General features: G+C 52.1%; 1 protein-coding gene across 1 annotated transcript in view; it reads left to right on the plus strand.

The window, feature by feature from the left end:
• The first annotated feature begins 5,020 nt into the window (after window positions 1–5,020).
• The window catches only part of OTUD7A (OTU deubiquitinase 7A), a 102,535-nt gene continuing 87,797 nt past the window's right edge, over window positions 5,021–19,758 (plus strand). Inside the window, exon 1 of the mRNA XM_090263690.1 lies at window positions 5,021–5,161. The gene's annotated coding sequence lies outside the window, so the exon portion shown is untranslated. The remainder of the gene's footprint in view (window positions 5,162–19,758) is intronic.

Below are 19,758 nucleotides of genomic sequence, written 5' to 3' on the forward strand. Positions count from 1 at the left end.
GATACGGATAGTGACTACAGATGAAAGGGCTGCCCAACACAGACCCTCCCCGCGGAGGAGTACTCAGGGAGGGCCAAAGGCAAGAGAGGAGACACAAGCAAGGCCATTAGATAATAGGGAAGCCTCTGGCAGCTACGGCTTTAGCAGACACTAAGCAAATCCCAAATCCTAGCCGGATTAGCATCAATCCTCATGCTATTTACCCCGGTTCCCACTACCCAATCCAATATGTAAGAATTTCAACAACAACTTACAAGGAAAAAAAAAAAAATACAGTCTAAAGAGACAAATCAAGCAGTGGAACCAAACCCAGATATGTTAGAGATTTTGAATTCTAAGACAAAGAATTTAAAAGAATTAATGACTGATGTGTTGAGAACTCTGTATGGTTAGTTTATGTACCAACTTGCCTAAGCTATAGTACTCAGACATTCAGTTAAATACTAACAGAGCTGGTTCTGTGAAGGTATTTTGTAGATGTAGGTAATATCTATAATCAGTTTACTTTAAGTAAAGGACATTTTCCTTGATAATGTGGACAGGCCTCCTTCAGTCAATTAAAAGGCCCTAAGAGCGAAACAGGTTTCCCTGAGAAAGAAGAAATTCTGCCTCAAGATTGTAGCATCAGCTCTTACCCCAGAGTTCCAGCCTGTTGGCCTGCACTTTTACACTGCAGACTTCAGACTTGCCAGCCCCAACAATTGCCTAGCCAGTTCCATACATAATCTGTGTGTATATGTACCTATCTATCATCTGTTTGTCTTATGATTCCAGCCATATATATTCCTTTTAAGACCCCTAACTGATATCGGCTCTGATGGAAAAACACATGGGTAATGTAAGCAGAGAATGGAAACTCTAAGAAAAAACAAAAGGACGTGATAGAAATAAAACACACTGTAACAAAGATGAGGAATGTCTTTGATGGGTTCCTCGGTAGACTTGATGTGGCCAAGGAAAAATCAGTGAGCTTTGAATGTATGTGAATAGAAACTTCCCAAACTGAAGTGCAAAAAGAAAATAAATTAAAAGGACAGAACATCTGAGAACTGTGGGTTAATTTAAAAATCGTTAACATATATGTGAGTGGAATACCAGAAGTTGAAGAAAGTAAGGGAAGAATAAATATTTGAATAATGGCTGAGAACTTTCAAAAATTAATAATACACACCAAACCTTAGATCCACGTAGCTCAAAGAACAAAAAACAGGATAAAACAAAACAAAAGTATACCTAAGTGTGTCATATTTAAATTTAAAATACTGAAAAAGAGCAAAATCTTGAAATAAATCAAACCAGGTGCTAATGGTGGTGTTAGGAAGTTACCTATAGAGGAAAAAAAAGATAAAGGATAAGAATTACAACAGATTTCTCCTCAGGAACCACATAAGCAAGAAGAGAATGGAGTGAAATATTTAAGCGTTGGAAAAACAAAAATACCCAACCTGGAATTCTATACCCAGCAAAATTAGCCTTCCAAAGTGAAGGAGAACTAAACACTCTCAGGCAAGCAGAAGCTGAGGCAACTCACCACCAGACCTGTCCTTCGAAAAATGTTGAAAGGTATTCTTCAGACAGAAAGAAGATGACAGAGGTCAAAAACTTAGATCTAAACAAAGAAGGAAAGAGTATTGGAGAAGGAATGAATGAAGGTAAAATTAAATATTTTGTCTTAATTGATCTAAAAGACAACTGTTTGTTTAAAGCAAATAATAGTAACAAGGTACTGGGAGGTTAGAACAATGTCACAAGGAATGGGACAAGGGATTGGAAACTGTACTACCTGTGAAGCTAAATAGTATTATTTGAAGGTGGGCACAATTAGTGAAAAACGCATATTATATACTCTAGAACAACTAAAAATGCTTAAAAGAAATGCAGCTGATACTTTGAGAGAATGTAAAATAGGATAACATAAAATACTCAATTAAAACCAGAGAGGAAAGAAAAATAAGCCATGGGTAACCAATAGAAAGCAGATACAAATATGGTGGATATTAATCCAAAGAGATCAATAATTATATTTCATGTGAATTGTCTAAACAGATCAATGAAAAGATATTGCCAGAGTCAATAACAAAACAAGACCCAACTATATCTTGTCTGCAAGTATCCCACATTAATTTTAAAGTCTCTGATTGGTTAAAAGTAAAGATATGAAGAAAGATATACCGTGTTGACCTTAATCAAAAGACAACTGGAGTGACTAAATTAATTTCAGACAAAACAGCCTCGAAAACAAGGAGAATTATCAGGGATAAAGGTGGGACAACTATATGATAAAGAGTCCAATTCTCCAAGAAGACTAAATAATTCTAAACATGCTTGTGAGGCAAAAACTGATAAACTGAAAAAAGAAATAGACCAATAGACCAATCCGTTATCATAGTTAGGGACTTCAACATTCCTCTTTCATAACTGATAACTCAAGGAGGCAGAAAATCAGAATGGCAGAATCACCTTGATCTGACAATTATGGAATATTCTATCCAAAGATGGCATAACATGCATTCTTCTCAAACTCAGGACATTCACCAACACAGACCATATTCTGGGCCATAAAATGCATTTTATCAAATGAAAAATAGAAACCATACAAAGCATGTTCTCAGACCACAACAAAATTAACCTAGAAATAAAGAACAGAAAGATGAAAATCCCAGATTATTTAGAGACTAAACAATATATTTCAAAGTAATACTTGGATCAAAGGGGAAGTATCAAGAGTAATTAAATATATGGAACTAAATGAAAATAGAACTATAAAATTTGTAGTATGCAGAGAAAGCAATGCTTAGGGTGATATTTGTAGCATTAAATGGAAAAGAAGAAAAGTTAAAAACCACTCAGCTTCCACTTTAGCATACTAGAGAAAGAAGAGCAAGTTAACCTAAAGCAAGTGGAAAGATACTAAAAATTAGAGAAGAAACAAATAAAATTGAAAACAGGAAAATAATAGAGAAAATTAACAAACCCCAAAGTTGGTTCTTTGGGGGGAAAAATCGTTAAAATTGAGAAAATCTTCCAGAACAACCAAGAAACAATTTATTGGATACAGTTTACCAATATCAGATCTGAAAGATTTACCCCTCCTGACTTCATAGACATCAAAGGAATAATAAAGAGTTACAGTACTGGTTAGGTGGCTCATTTGGTTGGAGCATCATCTCTTACACCAAAAAGGCTGCGGGTTCGATTACTGGTCAGGGCACATTCAAGAGTCAACCAATGAATGCATAAATAAGTGGAACAGCAAATCTTAGTATCTCTCTCCCCCTCCCTCTTCCTCTCTCTCTAAAATCAATCGATAAAAAAATTGTTTTAAAGACTAGCCTCACACGGGCAGAAAAATTTGCAAAATACATATTACATAAAATACTTCTATCCAAAATATGTCAAGAAGTCTTAAAACACAACAATAAGAAAACGGGAAAAACAACTAAAAAATGAGTCAAAGATTTGAACAGACACCTCCCTGAAGTAGATCAACAGATAGCAATAAGCATAATAAAAGATACGCAGCATTATTTTTAATTAGAGAATTGAAAATCAAAACAATGAAATATCACTACACACCCATGAGAATGTCTAAAATAAAACATGTATATTGCAAACACCAAGTGCTGGCAAGAGTGCAGGAAAGTGGGATCCTCAGACATTGCTGGTGGTTGGTACAATAATGGAGACTCTGGAAAACTGTTTGCAGGTTCCTCTCAAGTTTAAACAATTTCATCTTGAGACCTAGCAATGCCGTTACAAGGTATTTACCCAACTACTTTGAAAACTCTTGTCTATACAAAACTCTGCAAGCAAATGTTTATAGAATATCCATAACCATCCAAAACTGGAAACCACCCAAAGAACCTTCAGAGAGTAAATAAACAAAAAGCGGTACGGATCATGGGCCAGTACCCAACGATAAAAAGAACCACTGACATGTGCAGCATGAATGAAACTCCAAAGACATAGGGCAAATGAATAAAGTCAGTTCCAAAATGTTGAATATTGCATAATTCCATGTATATGATATTCTCAAAAAGATAAAAACCCAGCAATGGAGAACATCTCAGTGGCCACCGGATACCAGCAGGTAATAGGGTTTGGGGAGAGTGTGGCTTGTGAAAGGGCAGCACCAGGAAGTTCTCTGAGGCATGGGCCCCTGATGTGTGCTGGTGGTTACACGAACCCAAACACGTGTTTAAAAATCACAGGACTGTACATTTAAAAAGGTCAACTTCACCGTATATTAAGTCAAAGAACTCCCTAAATTTTATGAAACCTATATAATGTTTAAAACCTTGCAAAGGTCCTAAGTTAGGAGTAAACTAACGATTGTCAAGAAATAGGTGAGGATGTATTAATTATTAGATCTGTACTATGAAGTACCATTTGCAGTAGGGGGCGTGGCTACACCGAGAGGCGGGCGTGAGCGTGGGCAGAGCAGTGGGCAGTCCTTGACACCAGCCGGGGGAACCGTGCGAAGTGGTGGCGTGAGAAAGTATTAAGAGGAAGGCAAGCAGTGGACAAGGGTCGGGGACGCGGTTCAAGGGGCAGAAGGACCCACTCCGGCTGAGATGTTGGCCCGGAGCAGGGATTAGAATGGAGCTGAGACAGAATGCGTGGGAGAAAGTTTGGGAGGCTTGGGAAGGGCGACTGAGCCGGGAGGGGGAAACGAGGAAGGTGGTCGCGAACAGTGCGAGGCAGGCAGAGGGCGAAGGGAGGCTGCGCTGCCCCGCAGGCGGGTGCCGGGGGCGCCGGGAAGGGCGAGCGTGGGAGCGCGGTGCGGGCGCGGGCTCGGGGGCGCCGCGCGCTGTACCGGGTCGGGGGCGCGGCGCGCGCACGTCCGCGGGAGGCGGGGGCGCGGCCGAGGCCGGTGACGTCAGGCGAGGGCGCGCGCCGAGCGGCGGCGGGCGGAGCCGGGAGGCGGGCCCTGCGCGCGGCCGCAGGCGGAGCGGACGGGCGCGAGGGGCGGAGCGGCGCGCGGGAGGAGGCGGGGGAGGAGAGGCCCCCGGGACCGCTAGCGGCAGCTGGGGAGGGGGCCGCGGAGCCGAAGCGCGAGCGAAACAGCTGATCTGATTTTCCTTTAAAGAGAGAAAATGGAAGTCGGGTAGCGGCGACTGCGGCTCTGCGGGCTGGCTGAGCGGAGCTGCGCGCGCGGCAGGTGAGACGGCGCTGGCCGCGGTGCTGACGGCGGCGGCGGGGTCGGGGCCGCGGACGAGGCAGGTGCTCCGTGCGAGCGCGGGCGCCGGGTCCCTCCACGGCGAAGCGGGTGGGCGTAAAGGCCGGGTGGCCCTGAGGCAAGGGCGCGGGGGCGCGGGGGGCGTGGGGGTCACGGGCTCCGCGCACGGCTCGCGGGCGCGTCTGCATTGCGGGCTCCGCTCTGGACCCCGCGGGCACCGTGGCCACCGGCTCCGGCCCGGAGAGGCGCGCGTCTCCCGGGCAGGGTGCGGCGCTCGCGCTGGCTCGGGGCCGGTGTCTCCTCCGGGCCGTGTAGCTGTCCGCACTGGAACGTGATGACAGGAGTGGGGGAACCGACCCTTCGGTCCGTGTGGACGCACGAGGGTCCCGCGGCGCCGGCCGACTCCCGGGCCCGGCCCGGCCCGGCCCAGGAGCAGCGCGTGAGGCCCCTAGCCGGGCGCCCGGGCTGTGGCTGTGTGGGCCACCGCGGCCCGAAGCTCTGCTCGCTCGCTCCACTGGGTCTGGCTGGACAGCAGGCAAACCCTTAATGCAATTTGGCTGTGGACCCGGAGGCCTTCCCTAGTATCTTCTCACTGGAGGGGAAAAATTGCATCTGCTGAGCTTTAAGTGCTCCTTTAAATTTGGGAAATGTCAGTGATGTCATCATGAACAAAAACTTTCCTTCATTGGACACAACCGCGCGAGTGTACCCCCCTCCCCTGTAGCTATTGCAGCCCTTCGAGAGGCTTTGCAATGAAACGGATTTGCCTTTGCCCTCTGAACTCAGACACCTCGCACAAGTGAAACGGTTCTTCTTCCCGCCGGCTTGAGAATTCATAGATTTGAGTGTGGCTGCCAGGAAACTTGTAAGATCCGGTGGGTCTGGGAATCGCTTCATCCACAGCCTAAGGATCCAGGGAAAGCCGTACCTGACTCTTATGTGCATCAGTGATGCTTATATTTGTCAATGAAAGTGAGCTGTGAGCTGGAAAAATTTTTAAAGATGTTATATTTGATTTGGCAGACGATGTGTCAGGAAAAGGTGGCCGGTATCACCAAAATATTTACGGGCCTTGGTGAACAGCTGCAGTTCTCCTTCCTTCTCCATCCCCCGCCCCCTCCAGGATGTGTCTGGGAGCAGCCGACCCTGAAGACAGGGGTGGCAGCTTCCCTGGGGTCCTCCTGGCTCTTCATTTCCTTACCTTGGTAGCTGTGTGTCCCATCAGCCTCCAAGGCCAGTTCAATACCTAAAGAGGGCAGAGAGCGCAGAGGCTGGAGACCTACCTGCAGCACACCAGGTTCTGGGGAATGCCCCCCCTTAACCTGAAGCAGCAGGCCATCATTATTATGTTTGCGAGTGTTCCATTAGTACCAACTGTTATGGGAACCAAAGGAAGCCAGTTCCCAAGACAGTCTGAATACCTACCTCAGCCTATCATGTCGAAAGGATATTCAATAAGGGACGAAAGTATTGACATTTTTTGTACTTAATAATGAATGACTACTTCTAATTGGTTAAAACATGCGTGCTTTAAATTATTAGTGTATCCTATTGGGTCTGGAAGGAATTCAGGACCACATGCTGCACAAAAGTTAGAGCCTGGCCAGGAACATGAAGCCCTCAGACCCCGGGTGGTGTGGAGAAAATGAGACAGCGGTGGCCTGCTTTAGGCCCATGACATCCAGGGGGCCACGGACAGAAGCTTTTGCTCTATGGAGTCTCGCCAGGAGTGGGTTCAGTCTGGATTCCATGTGGCAGGTGTCACCTGAGGAAGTCCCTGCTGAGGCCCTCGGCCCTGGTGGAGGCCAGCACTGGAGTTGCGGAGACACTGGGCCATCTGTTGTCACCTTGTGGAGAAGGGGAGAGGCACCTCCCTCTGAAGCAAGCAAGCAGGGTGTCCAGGGCGCCTCACCTCTTAAAGGTGCCAAAGTTATTTATACTGGCAAGGCTGCGTGAGACAGGGAACCTTACAGCAGAATTGTCTCCAATGGGTGCCTTTTCGGTGACTTTGCCCTGTTATGTATGGTTGCTTTAACACTGGAGCTCCTAAGTCATGGCTGAGATTTTTCTGCAATTGACTGGGGATGAAAATTGGTTTTTAAGGCTTCGGATTGTGAACCCTTTAGAAACTGAGTCTGTGAAAGCACTCTGGCCACATACCCGTTTTGTTTTGCACCTGTGGACTTGTGGGAACGTTCGCCATGATGTTTTCGATTTAACCCACTGTAGTACTTGTGAAAATACAGTGTTTCCACTCGATTTTTAGATGTTCGTCACTTGTTTCCTGAAATACTTCAGAAACAATCACCCTAAAACCTCTTCATACCCTTGTACGCTTAGAGTGTGTCTTCCGTCTCTAAGAAGCCAAAACTGCCTTGCCTTTTCTTTTTGTTCCCTTGGGACCTTAAGGTCACGTCTCTCCTTCCTGTCTTAGGCCGAGAATAAAGGCTGAGTCAGCTCCCCCGGGGCCGGCAGGGGGCGTGCTAAACGCTGCTGGCGGGCCCTACCTGAGCCACCTGGGGAGGGATCCCCAGGTTGGGGGACTGTGCGCGCCCGCGCCTGCGCCGCGCCTTCGCGTGCCTGTCGCCCAAGGGCTGGGAAATGACAGAAGGACGGGCCCTTACTTGAGTAGCCAGAGGCTGTGGCTTCCCTGGCTGGGGCAGGGAGATGGCTTTTATGGCTCCATGTCTTGGGAGAGCGGCGTTTGGTTCTAGTGTGAAGATGCAGGGCCTTCCCAGGCTGCGCAAGGGACCGTGCTGGCTTGGAGGGAGGGAGCGCGTTGGCCTGGTGGAAGGGCATCCTAGTCCTGGTGAGGCCTCACGGTGCTAGGGCTCTGTCGTGTCTGCTCCTGGTTTGACTCCAGTTGACTTAAACCCCGGGTCTCAGTGTCTGTTACCAGCCCCAGGGTTTCCCTGCTGGAGACAAGCAAATGTTTAATCCCTGTATGTTCCTTTTGCCAGAGAAAATAAAAATAAAAACAGGGGAAAAGAGGCAACTGTGCTTGTCACAGCAGTGCATTTAATCTGACTTTAGGCGTGTGCCAGGTCATTCATCAGTAAGTGGCCTCTGAGGCTTCTCCTGGCAGGAACTGAGCCTGGGGAGAGGAGGTCCCGTGTGGAGGGTCATCTTGCCCAGCTGGGACGGGCGTTTCCTGTGGTGCAGGTGAAGACTGGGGCCGGGACGTCACAGACCCTGTGTACTTCCTCCTTCCTCAGCCACAGCCAGCCCCCTGGACGAGGTGTAGTCCCGTCATGCTCTGGGCTCCTTGTGGGAAATTGAGAGCAGTAGCCGCCGCCCCCCCCCCCCCCCAGTCCCCAAGTCCTGATCTAGGAAAGTCTCACGATGCTGTGAAACCCCAGTCCCTGCTGTCAGAGATTTCTGCTCCCCACCCTCTCACATTCTGAGGAGTCAAATGTCCATTAATGCTCAGGCCGGTTCTAAATGCATCTCTTCTGGTTTAGGCAGCTAAGTCTGAAGTAAACAAACTCATTTTCTAAGTGGGAAGGATTTTGAGTGTTTCCTTCCTAGGAAGGCTTTTCTGTTTGAGCTGGATTTATTCTTATATAATTTTCCTTATAAACATAATGGAAATTTGATGTCTGAATGAATATACATAAGTAAGATGCTGTATTGACTTTTATGAAATATAACAGGAAAACCTTTAAAAGTCATTTCCTTTACTGCTAAGCATTTCATTCGATTGTTTTATTAGATTACTGCAGTTTCACATGGTGCTAGGGATCGGTGTGAACACTGCCCCTCCCCACCATGAGATTAGATTGTTTCTGCTACTGGGACAAGAGTTTAGGAGCTCGCCCCAGGGAAGGCAGGCAGCTGCTTGGAAGCAGAAGTGGTGTCCTGGCTGCTGTCCCTGCTGCCAACTTGGGACTTGATGCCTCTGAGAAGACCCTGACTCTACTCTCCAGGGGCTGACACCCCCCTGATTTTCCCAAATCATCATCGTTGTGCTTCCATTTTAGCAGTTTTCTTTTTTCTTTTTATTGGTTGATTGAGAGAGAGAGAGAGAGAGAGAGAGAGAGAGAGAGAGAGAGAGAGAGAGATCTGTTGTTCCTCTTACTGATGCATCATTGGTTGGTTCCTGTAAGTGCCCTGATCAGAGGTCGAACCCACAACTTCGGTGTATCAGGATGATGCTCTAGCGAACTGAGCTATCTGGCCAGGGCTCCTGTTTCTTAAATTAAGCTCAGGGTGGGCCTGGCACGTTTTTGTTGTGGAAGAGACTGCACAGTGGGCTGTGTCCTGGGACATGGCCGGCCCCACCTTCTGAAGCCCACACCCCCACCCTGAATGCTGAGTCAGCACGCTTTTATTGGGGTGGGTTCCAAGAACGGAACTACCATCTCTTTCCCCATTATATCCTAACGACGATTTTTAGCTTGGAAAGAAATGAGTATTATTGAAGTGTGGGCAATACATTTGCATGTGTAATTCTTCATGCCTTTAAAAAAGATTGGCACCCAAGATATACATAGTTAACTTTTCCTCTTTAAATGGTATGAATTGGAGTGTTTGTTTTTTTCCAGTCTTTTGAATAGCATCATGCTGTCTCTTGAAGGAACCACCACTGAACAGTAAAAATAAATGGGGCACATTGCCAGCTGCTTGGACAGGGCAACCAGCTCTGCGACCTTGGGCCCAGTCCCAGGAGTCCCCAGGGAAAACATGTTCTCTGCCCTCCCACAGCCTTCAGAGGGGAGCAGATGAGCATGTGTGCAGTGAGGTCTCCCATTCTAAAGAGCAACCAGTCCTTCCAATAAGAGGCACAAGGGACCAAGTATGTCTCTCTCCCCGGCACTTGATGGAGTCACCGTTTGCACTTGTAACTTTGGGGGTTGCTTGGATGAACTTGCGTTGGCTTCTTTGGTCAAGAAAGAAGAAGGCCTAGGTAAGAAGGATGGATGGCCTTTTATGGCTTAGTGATTCTTGTGGTATATCTAGACTCGTTAGCCAGGTATGTTTTCTTTTGTTTTTTAAAGGAAGTTTCTCTGAATCAGAGTAGAGTGCTGACTCCCTGAGAACGGGGCTGTGTCTCCTACACCTTCCGGGCGTCCTGCTCAGGATGGTTACAGGAGACATTTGCTTGCTCTTCGGAGTTGACAAAAGATTAGCTGCTCCCAGGAATGATGTGGGGGCGGGGAAGTTGAAAGAGCAAAGGCTCCCCCGGTGGGGCCCTGCAGTTCATGGGGCGCTCCCGGCAGGGCCTGCTGGCCTGCTCAGAGTACGTCTGGGCTCCAAGCCCACAGGGCACCTTAGTCCTTGGCCCTAGGCGCAGAGGTATCTGCGCCACCTCAGAGGCAATGCAGGCCCCCATGTGCGCCAGGAAGGGGCTCTTTTGCAGGCGCTGCCGCGGCTCAGGCTGAGGGAGAGCTCTGTGGCAGTCTGTCTGAGCTGGCACCCTGGGTGCGCAGTTACTGAAAGGCTGGGCTGGGTCTCTTGGGAACATGTGGCCTGGAACTGCAAGTTAGCTAGCAGTGCGTGCGCGTCTCTTGATTAGTTTGTTTGTCAAGTCTGTGTTGTCCAAAGTGCTGAGTGTGAACCGAGCCTGCGGGCCCACTGGGCTGGACATGGAGTTGACCCCAGGCAGGCAGGCACTTGTGCTGTGAGTCCGGGCGTGACCCCTTGGTCGTCTGCCTGTGCCAGGGGGGATTGGCAGGGCTTCCTCATGTCTCTTCTACCAAGTGGACTTGACTCATCCCACCAACAGTCTCGTAGGCGGCAGGTTCAGAAATGCATTCCGATGACGGTGGCTTCAGGGGTCCCAGGGAGGGGTCAGTGTGGGCGCGAGTCCACTGCTTAGCATGGGGGGGGGGTGGCGAGCGGGTATTATTACAGGTCTGTATGTCGCTGCCCTGAAATTCACTCCTCTGTGCTGAGGTGACTGGAGGGCCAGGCCAGGACCATGGACACGATGTGTGTGGCCCACTGTCCCCTGCAGAGGGCGTGGCCTGGCCCCCCAGGGACGCAGCTCCCAGCCCAGGATGGCCTCTTCCTGGCTCCAGCCCTCCCTCGGAGCGCATCTCTAGGTCTTAATTTCCCACGCAAGTACGGATATGGAACTGCCTGCTCTCTGGTCTTCCATTTCACTGCGTGGTTTCACGCAGGATAATCCCTCCGTTTTCTCCGAGTGCCAGCTTGTCACTGCTGAGAGAGGACAGTGAGGAAAAGGGAGGCGTCTCTTTTAAATGTCTGCATGCAGTTCCCTGGCTGAGGAGAACACAGAGCACTTGGCCGAGTGTTTGTAATGAGATGTGAGATGTGTGGAGGACCTTCCTCCTGCCTATTCAGCTCCTTGAGGAGGAGCCCCTATTACACCTCATGAGTACCTTGCGCAGAACAGACTCTCCATTTGTGTTTGTTCAATGCCCGTAACAGTCTTGCGAGAATTAAAATTAGAACTTGAATTATTCTTTCTAGAATTGGTTAGCTCCCAGGAGTTTCAAGGCAGTGTGGTTGAGAATGTAGTTTATGTAAAATTTGAAACCTTTTCCAGCTTTAGCCCGTAGTTTGCAGGTATGCAAGGAAAACAGAACCCGGACTACCTGGTGACTCACAGCAATGGGACTTGGCTGGCCTGCAGCACAGAGTACGATATAGTTTCATACGTGTGTCTGTCCCAGGCCACCGTCGCTGTATGCAGTCTTAGGGAATACTAGCTACATCTGCTTGCTCAGACAAATTATCGCATACTAGATATTTTAAAAGATTTTATTTATTTACTTTTAGAGAGAGGGGAAGGAAGGGAGAGAGGGAGAGAGACATCGATCATTTGCCCCTCATAAGTGCCCATCTGGGGACATAAGCTGCAACCCAGGCACATGCCCTGACGGGGAATTGAACCAGCGACCTTTTGCTTTGCAGGATGATGCCCAACCCACTGAGCCACACCGGTCAGGGCTGCATGCTCGCTTGTTAAAAAGTCTTCTCCCTGCCCCACTTGTCCCTGTCTGGGTTTGCAGAGGGGCCAGGAAGAGGGGAGCTTTCTACACTGTCCCTGGCGAGGGGTGTGGGACCCCAGGGCCTCCCTCTAGATGCTGATGAGCGTGGCCAGCTATGGCACTGTCCACTCTGTCCCCTGCCCTCGTGCTCCCTGCCAGGCCTTGCTCACAGGCTCATCGTTGTGCTCTAAAGGGTCCTGTCTCTGCCTTTAATGTTATGATACGTCTGTTTGTCAGGAGAATAAGATTCACCCGGAACAGAAACACGATGCGCAATGTACGAGTCTGGCCCCCTGGTGCTGAGGGGAAATGCTGCTTTCTGGTGGAAGCACTGCTAGGAAATTTTTCCTTTTAGCCATTAGGTTTCTCCGTCGTTTTTACCTTTCAATATCCTCAGTCCCGCAGAAGTTGCCCGGAAAGGAGCTGAACCACGGCCCTGCAGTCATGAAGCGAGAGCTCACGGTTAGATGCCGCGGTCTGCGCAGAGAAGCCCCCTCTCAGAACAGAAGGCTGTGGTCCTCCCTCTCCTGGCCCTTTGCACACTCTGGGTGCACCTGGGTGTGCAGCCCTAGAGGGAGCAGAGGGAGGTGGGCATTCCTGAAAAAAAGGGGTGCAATCAGGAATTCACCCTCTGTGGTTCAGGAGGTGCCCAGAGCGCCAGAGGGTGGGAAAGTCAAGTGTTTAGCGTGTGGTGGAACATTCTGGAATCAAGCCCAGACCCCCTCACACACACCTGCCCTGACCCTAGAGCCATGCCGGCCACAGCCTTCCTCACAGGGAGGAAGAGCAGCTGACGTGTTCTGAGCAGGAGGCCGCGTGGCCGCCTGCTCCGCCCGCTGAAGTCCACGGAGCTGCCAAGCCTGCATCAGGGCGGGACCCCTGATTCCGCATGTCGCCCGGAGTCCTAGCGCATTCACGGAACGGGAGAGGGGGGCACGAGGAAGCACCCCTGGCAGGCACACTGGGCTGCCCCTCGGGGGCCGGGCGGGGCACATAAGGCGACACAGGAAAACTGGGGCACCACGCGGTCTTTGGACACCACCTCACGCTGCACAGCCTCCTGGGCATTAATCTCTTCCCAGTGGGGTTGGGGAGAGGCCTGCTCAATCGCCAGGGGTCTCAGGGACTTTGGTGAGGGGGCGTCACTGCTCTGAGCCTCCACTTCCTACTCGCAGAACGTGGGTGAGACGGGGACCGTGCTGTCGTTTGTGTCACAGCCTCTCAGGCTGTCAGGACCCACCCCACGCGTCCTCGCGCAGGTGACCTCCACTCCCTGTCTCCCTGCCTTCATGCTGCATCCAGACGGCTTCCAGGGGCGCCCAGCGTCAGCGCTCTTACCAGCGACCCCTGAGGCGTTCTCTGGGGCTTCCTTCCAAACCCCTCTCCCGTCGTCTGCTGCTCCTTGTCCAGTTTGCTGGTTTGGGTCCCCTGCTCTCTTCCCAGATGGCTCGGGACACCAACCTGGAGAATTCCTGCGAGCTTCAAAATATTGCCTGAGGCCTGGCTGGTGTGACTCATAGATAGAACAACGGCCTGTGAACCAAAGGGTCGCCGGTTCGATTCCCAGTCAGGGCACATGCCTGGGTGGTGGGCCAGGTCCCCAGTTGGGGGCGTGCGAGAGGCAAACACACAGTGATGTTTCTCTCTCTCTCTTTCTCCTCCCTTCCCCTCTCTCTACAAATAAATAAAATCCAGAAAAATACATCACTTGAATCATGTTTTTAAAAATCTGTCAAAGCCACCCCTTCTGTGGGGACATTACAGAGTAACAGGAAACTAACAGGGACTATGGGGAAGGCGGTGGTGGCTCCTCACCTGTCCCCCTGTGAGAATTTCCTCGCACACCTGCGCTTGCTGGTTCCTGCCCCTACCCCGGGCCTGGGTCTGCTTCCTGTGTGGCTTTTGTCATGTTTGACAGGGTCGCTCTTTGCTGAGGGATGGGCCCGCAGTGTGGCTGGGCAGGTGTGTACGTGATTCGCACCTGTGGTCTGGAATCCAGTTTCTCCAACTGTGTTTCCTTTGCCCAGCAGGGCTATGTTCCTTGCATTTTGCATTTAAGTCGGGGTGGCTGGTAGCAGAGCCTTTGTGGTCCCATCTCGGGTTTGCTGCCTGCCTTTCTCCCTGTACGAGGCCACGTCCACAGGCCAGCGGCCTGCCCTGTGGCTTTGGGCTTATGTCCCCATGAGCTATGACATCAGGGCCAGGCCCCTTCTCCCAGCAGCGGCTGTCTGCCCTGGGGGTCAGCCGGTGGGCACTGGCGTGGGAGGCCCATTCTGATGACCTGGGTCTCGTTTTTCATTGAAGGTGGGATTATTTCTCTCTCTCTCTCCTTTCATTGTTTTGGAGGCTTTCACGAAAGTGTGGCGGAGGAAACCATTCACCAGAAGAGGCTGGCAGTGGTTGTGTGGACGCTGAGGGAACTGGGGGACTCTGTGTGCTTTGAGAAACGGGTCAGCAGTTCGCCCCGGAGCTGGGCATTGGTTAGCACTGGTAACTTTGGGCTTCCTTTTCCGAGAGGAGTTGTTGTTTTGCTCCAGAACCCTTTTGCACAAAGGCCCTTCTGTTAGATTAGACCAGCTATTGTATCAGAGATTGGGCATTGCCCAGACCCCAGCTCCCGGCCGGCACAGTGGCCTGGGGACAGAGGCAGGCAGGTACCACGCTGGCCATCTGGCCGAGGCCCGATCCTGCCCCTGCGGGTCCCAGCAGCCTCAGTCTGACCCACCACCTTATCTCAGAAATCTCTGTAACCTCTTGGATGTTCATCAATGAAGCCTTGAATGAACGCTTCCTGCCTTAGTCACCAATGAATACTAAGCAGATGCCATCATCCCTCCACAGAAAGAGTGGCCACCACGGACAGCTCTGTGTCCTGCCAACATCATCTAGTGTGAACCTCTCAGCCACCCTGTGAGGCAGGTGCCACTGCTCAGGTGACCAGGCAGGGGCACAGCAGCTGCCGGTTGTCGGTCTCACAAAGCACAAGCCATCTCCCCAAGCACCCAACCCAGTCCTTGACCCTCCGCAGGCGGGTGCTTCCTTCGTCGGGCTGAGTCGAAGCTTGTGGACGTTGTGTGTTTTCCTGAGCGTTCCCGTGTGTGCAGACCTCCTGGCACAAACCGCATTGTGGGACAGCTCACTTGCGTGGTGGAAGTGTGCTTGTTTGTTTTAAACGTTCCATTTTCAAGAGTTGTGTGTGTACAACCCTCAGTTTTGCAGAGTTTCTCCGTCTTCCAAAGGCTATCGCAGCTTACAGGTAGTACATCCTAAATCCCAAGGAAGGAGAGTTGGTGGGGATTTCAGCCCAACCAGGCCCACAGTAGGCGGTCCTGGGGCAGCTCATTCAGCCTCTGGGCCTGGGGCACCTGCCGGCCACGTTGCTCCATGAGGAAACCCATCCTTCTCTACCAGGCAGCGAGCCACAGTCTCTGAATACCTTTCTTCTTTCTCTGCCTACCTGCCTGCTAGTAGAGCACACAGGGGCTGTCACTTACGGGGACGTGTGACCCACAGCTTCAGAGCAGCCAGCAGGGCTGAGACCCCGTCCCTGCAGACGGGAAGTCAGCCTCCCCGAGTCTCAGTGGCAATGATCCCTGCGCCGCTGTAGATGTGGGAGAGGGTCAAGTGCAGCTGTAGCTCGAGAAGGACTGCGTCTGGGGTCCCCGCACAACCGGAGCATGTGCATCTCGTAGAGGGCAGCCTCCGGAAGCTTCTTCGGCACCTGGGAGGATAACAGAAGGAGCTTCTCTGGGCCCCCCTCACACAGGACATGACTCACGTCTGGCACCAGTTCTAGGCCAGGATTAGCCACTAGCTCCAAAGATGGCCTGCTACCACGTCCCCCTTTCCTTCGCCTTTCCGGTCGGTCCTTCCTTGGCCCTCTGGCCCTGTGCCCCTGGGTGTCCGGCCACTGTCTCACCGTGGGCTTCATTCTCACTCCCGGTCCTCTCGTGACGTTCTGGTGAGCGCCCTCAGGACTGCCTTTCACTGGGCCGACCTGCCCTTCAGCCACTCCACCTCGAATCCCCCGGAAAACCCAGCCACTGGGCTTTCATTTCTGTGATTGCATTATTCACTTCCTTTCATTCTCTTTATTTTTCATATCTTTGGTCTTTTTTAAAGTTTCATACTGATCACTTAGGGTTTTGATCACTTTTTTTTTTAATGCTTGAATCCATCACTTACCACAGTGTTAGAGACTGTTAGGTCTGTGAGTAACGCAGACCTGAGTGTGGCGGGGGCGGCGGGGGCTGCTGGCCCTGCCGGCCCCTGTTCTGGGGGGGGCTGCTGCTTCTGTGTTCTCTCCCTTGATGCAGCTTCCTCTTCGGCATGGCCTCAGGGTGGGTCAGATCCCCAGGGTGCTGGGAGCCCAGGTCGCTGTGCCCTCTTCGGTGGGTGGTTTTGGGACTGAGAGAGTCTGTCTGAGCTGAGGGCCCTCTGAGCCCATGGCCAGTGTGTGTGCCGGGGGCCCCGCCATGAGGGCTATGGGAGGGCTTTTGCACAGGGCAGGGTGCAGGCGGCGGGTGGACCTGTCACCAGGGACGAGGGTGCCGAGCTCGCTCTGGAGTTGGAAACAGCTTGGAACATGGAGCCACCAAAGAGCAGGACGGTGGCCAGGACATTTGTGTGCAGGGCCTGGGGATGCCCAGGGCAGGGTCTCCTGACTAAGGGCCGCTTCGCGGCTGGAGCAGCCTCGGGCCCATGGGAGCTCTGTCGGCTGTGCAGAGGCCACAGATTGGCCCTTCACCGCTGAGAGTGTTATATTTTCTGGAAGTTTACCTGTGAGCTTCTTTGTATAATATCAACAAGAGAAAAATGCAAAGTGCAAGCCCTCGGTGTGGAGGAGGTGGCCCTTGGGAGATGCGTGCCAAGTCAGTGCTGAGAACGGCGGATGGCCATCCCCACGCCGGTGGGCACAGGAGCGTCCCCAGACCCGATCCATGGGTGAGAGCTAACCCAGCTTTCTTTTGTGAGCTCAGTTGTTCAAAACTTTTTTTAAAAGCACAGAATGTTTGGAGTATCACCTACAATTGGGGAACCATTCCTTCAAGTTCAGAGTTAGATACCACCCCCGGGGCAACCCGGTCTCCCGACACCTGCCTGGACCCGCCGACACCGCAGTCTGTGGCTGCCCTGCCCACCCCGGTGCCCAAGACAGTTTCCCAGCCTCCCGCCCCTCCCGTGGCACCGTCTCTGGTTTCTCTTCTGAAAGCCTTTCTTGGCTTGCCCCTCTCTCTGCACCGCCAGCCGTAAGTCACGTGCTCACATCACAGTGCGTGTGGTCCCCCAGAAATCTGCAGCTGGGTCCTAGCTCCCCAAGGGCGGGCCGTAAGTCTTCCACGTCCATGAGTCTCACCCACGGGCCACCTCCCTCATGGTGACTTTGCTTGACACGGTCGTAACATTGAGAGAACTCATTAGATTTCTGTAGGAAGGAACTTACCTGTGTTGCAACCCCGTGAAGCCTTGCACTAACACCCCCCAAACACACACACAGAATGGAGATTTGGGAGTCTGAAGCCATTTTGAGACTTCCCTGGAGTGTAGTACTCATGGCCAAGTCTGAGTGACATGACATAGGGTCGTCTCAGGTGTCCCCCGTCTCCTGGAATAAAGTGGGGCACCTCATTCTCTGTGCTTAGCAGGGGGGGGCACCTGTTCCACTTGGTGACAAGTTTCTGAGCCCCTGTGTTGGCGTCAGAAACATGTGTGCCAGGTTCCACTCTGGGCACCGTTCCTCTGCGTGTGGGGAATGAGGTGGGCTTGTCTCGCAACGACACAGCACCTGCGTGTATTCCTGGAAGCGAGTTGAAGTAGTCATGCGTTTTTGTAAAAGGTCCCCAGGTGTCCCCCTCCTACATCTTGACCTTCCTCTGTAGTCCCACCCAAGGGTGGCAGCCCTGCTGGGCACCCCCTCCTCGTCACAGCCTGCAGGATGGATGGGGGTCTTCACTGTCCCCCCCAGTCCAGCAGCAGAGGGTAACTCTGCCTCTCCATTTGTTCTCCCGCAAAGTCATGCTACCCTGGGCCTGTGTCCTCGCATTCATGCGACAGAGGTCGTGTCTGCACATCTTCTTTCTCATCAAAGTAGCAAACACCCTTGAGGAAAGCACCCGCCGGGGAAGATGTAGTTGTGGTGCAAACAGTGTTCCCTCTGGCTCTGTTTTCCTCTCCACCTGGCGTGGTTTCCCGAGCCTCTTCCACATGATTAAATGCCCTTCTTAGACCGAGGTTTCTGTGGCCGCGTGGCGCTGCGCTCCCTGGATGTGCTGGGGCTGCTGAGCGGAGTATTGATCGCGGGCTCCCCGGGGGCTGGGCTCTGGGCGGCCCTGCGGACATGCTCCAGGCCGAACGGACGCCTCCCAGCAGCTCAGCGTGGCCGGTCACCAGAGACGGGAGAGCCGTGGCCCTCGCCCATTGTTGGGTCCCCCTCTCTCCTGGTCCTTTGGGGTGTCAGAGGCCCTCTCTGCGGCGTTACTCGGGGCTGTCATATGCTCAGTCCAGCTTTCTTCTCCTAGCCCACGGCAGTGCACACACAGTTTATGGTTCCACGAACCTCCACCAAAGAAAACCAAACAGCCGTCCGGGGCCCCGACGGCACTGTGGCCCCTCGTGGCCAGGCGGGAAGAGCTCAGCCCACCAGGGAAGAGCCGTGTGGACTGGATTCCTGAGGCCAGGACTCCTCGGGGTCTGAGTTGGGAAACATAAGAAGTTGGGCCGTTGGAAATGAGAGGATAGGCCGAGAGGCAGGAGATCGAGGCTGCGGGCCTGTGACTGACAGTGACTGGGCCACAGAATAAGTGGATTTGGACGGCAGGGCTGCAGGTGTGAGGCGGCGAGAGAAGCAGGTAGAAGCAGGAGACCTGAGGGGTGCCTCTCTGCCCCCCCTTCCCCTCCTCTTCCTCCTTCATGGGGAGGGCCGCCAGCCTCAGGGTTCTGCTGAGCTCTGCCAGGCCCCTCCTCATCTGCGCCTAGGGCCAGTGCACACAGCCGGGAAGCCGGGCGCCCTGGCCAGACAGGTGAGGGGGTGGCGGGGCCACGCGCAGCGGTGAAGGCGGACATGTCAAACAGTCCTGCTTTCTAAAGTTAGTATTATTGCTTTAAAATAAGCGGTAAGATGGGCGCAGGAAGGTGTTTGGAGGACAAGAAACTGTGCTGTGTATGGGGAAGGTGTAGAAGGTGTCTCCAAGCAATGGAGTTGTCATCCTCCCCTCGTTTTTAATTTCCCATCAGTGAATATGTCCTTGGAACTTGGGGTGGACGCCCCAGAGAGGAGTCATAAACTCCGATTTGAAAGCCCGAATGCACATCTGCACTCACCCGAGGTCGCGGCCCTCCGGGCCTGGCTGGGTGGTCCTCAGCGAGGCCACACGTGGTCACCGAGAGTGACCGTGACTCTGGGGCCTCAGGCCACGGAAGGCAGCTTTGCTGCCGCGCCCGGCGCTGCCCCTCACAAGACAGAGGCACGTTCCTGGGTGCCGTGCTCTATGTGACAGGCCGGCTCTGCTCGTTCTTAAATGGTTTGAGTCACAGAACAGGAAGAAAACTATGTAGGGAGGGCCAAAAGAATAACTGTGACGCAGCCGGGGTGTGTGCACTGTCACCAAGCTCGGCAAGAGCCCC

The sequence above is a fragment of the Furipterus horrens genome, unplaced genomic scaffold (assembly GCF_987537825.1).
Source record: "Furipterus horrens unplaced genomic scaffold, mFurHor1.1.pri manual_scaffold_16, whole genome shotgun sequence".
In the NCBI taxonomy this organism is placed as follows: domain Eukaryota; kingdom Metazoa; phylum Chordata; class Mammalia; order Chiroptera; family Furipteridae; genus Furipterus; species Furipterus horrens.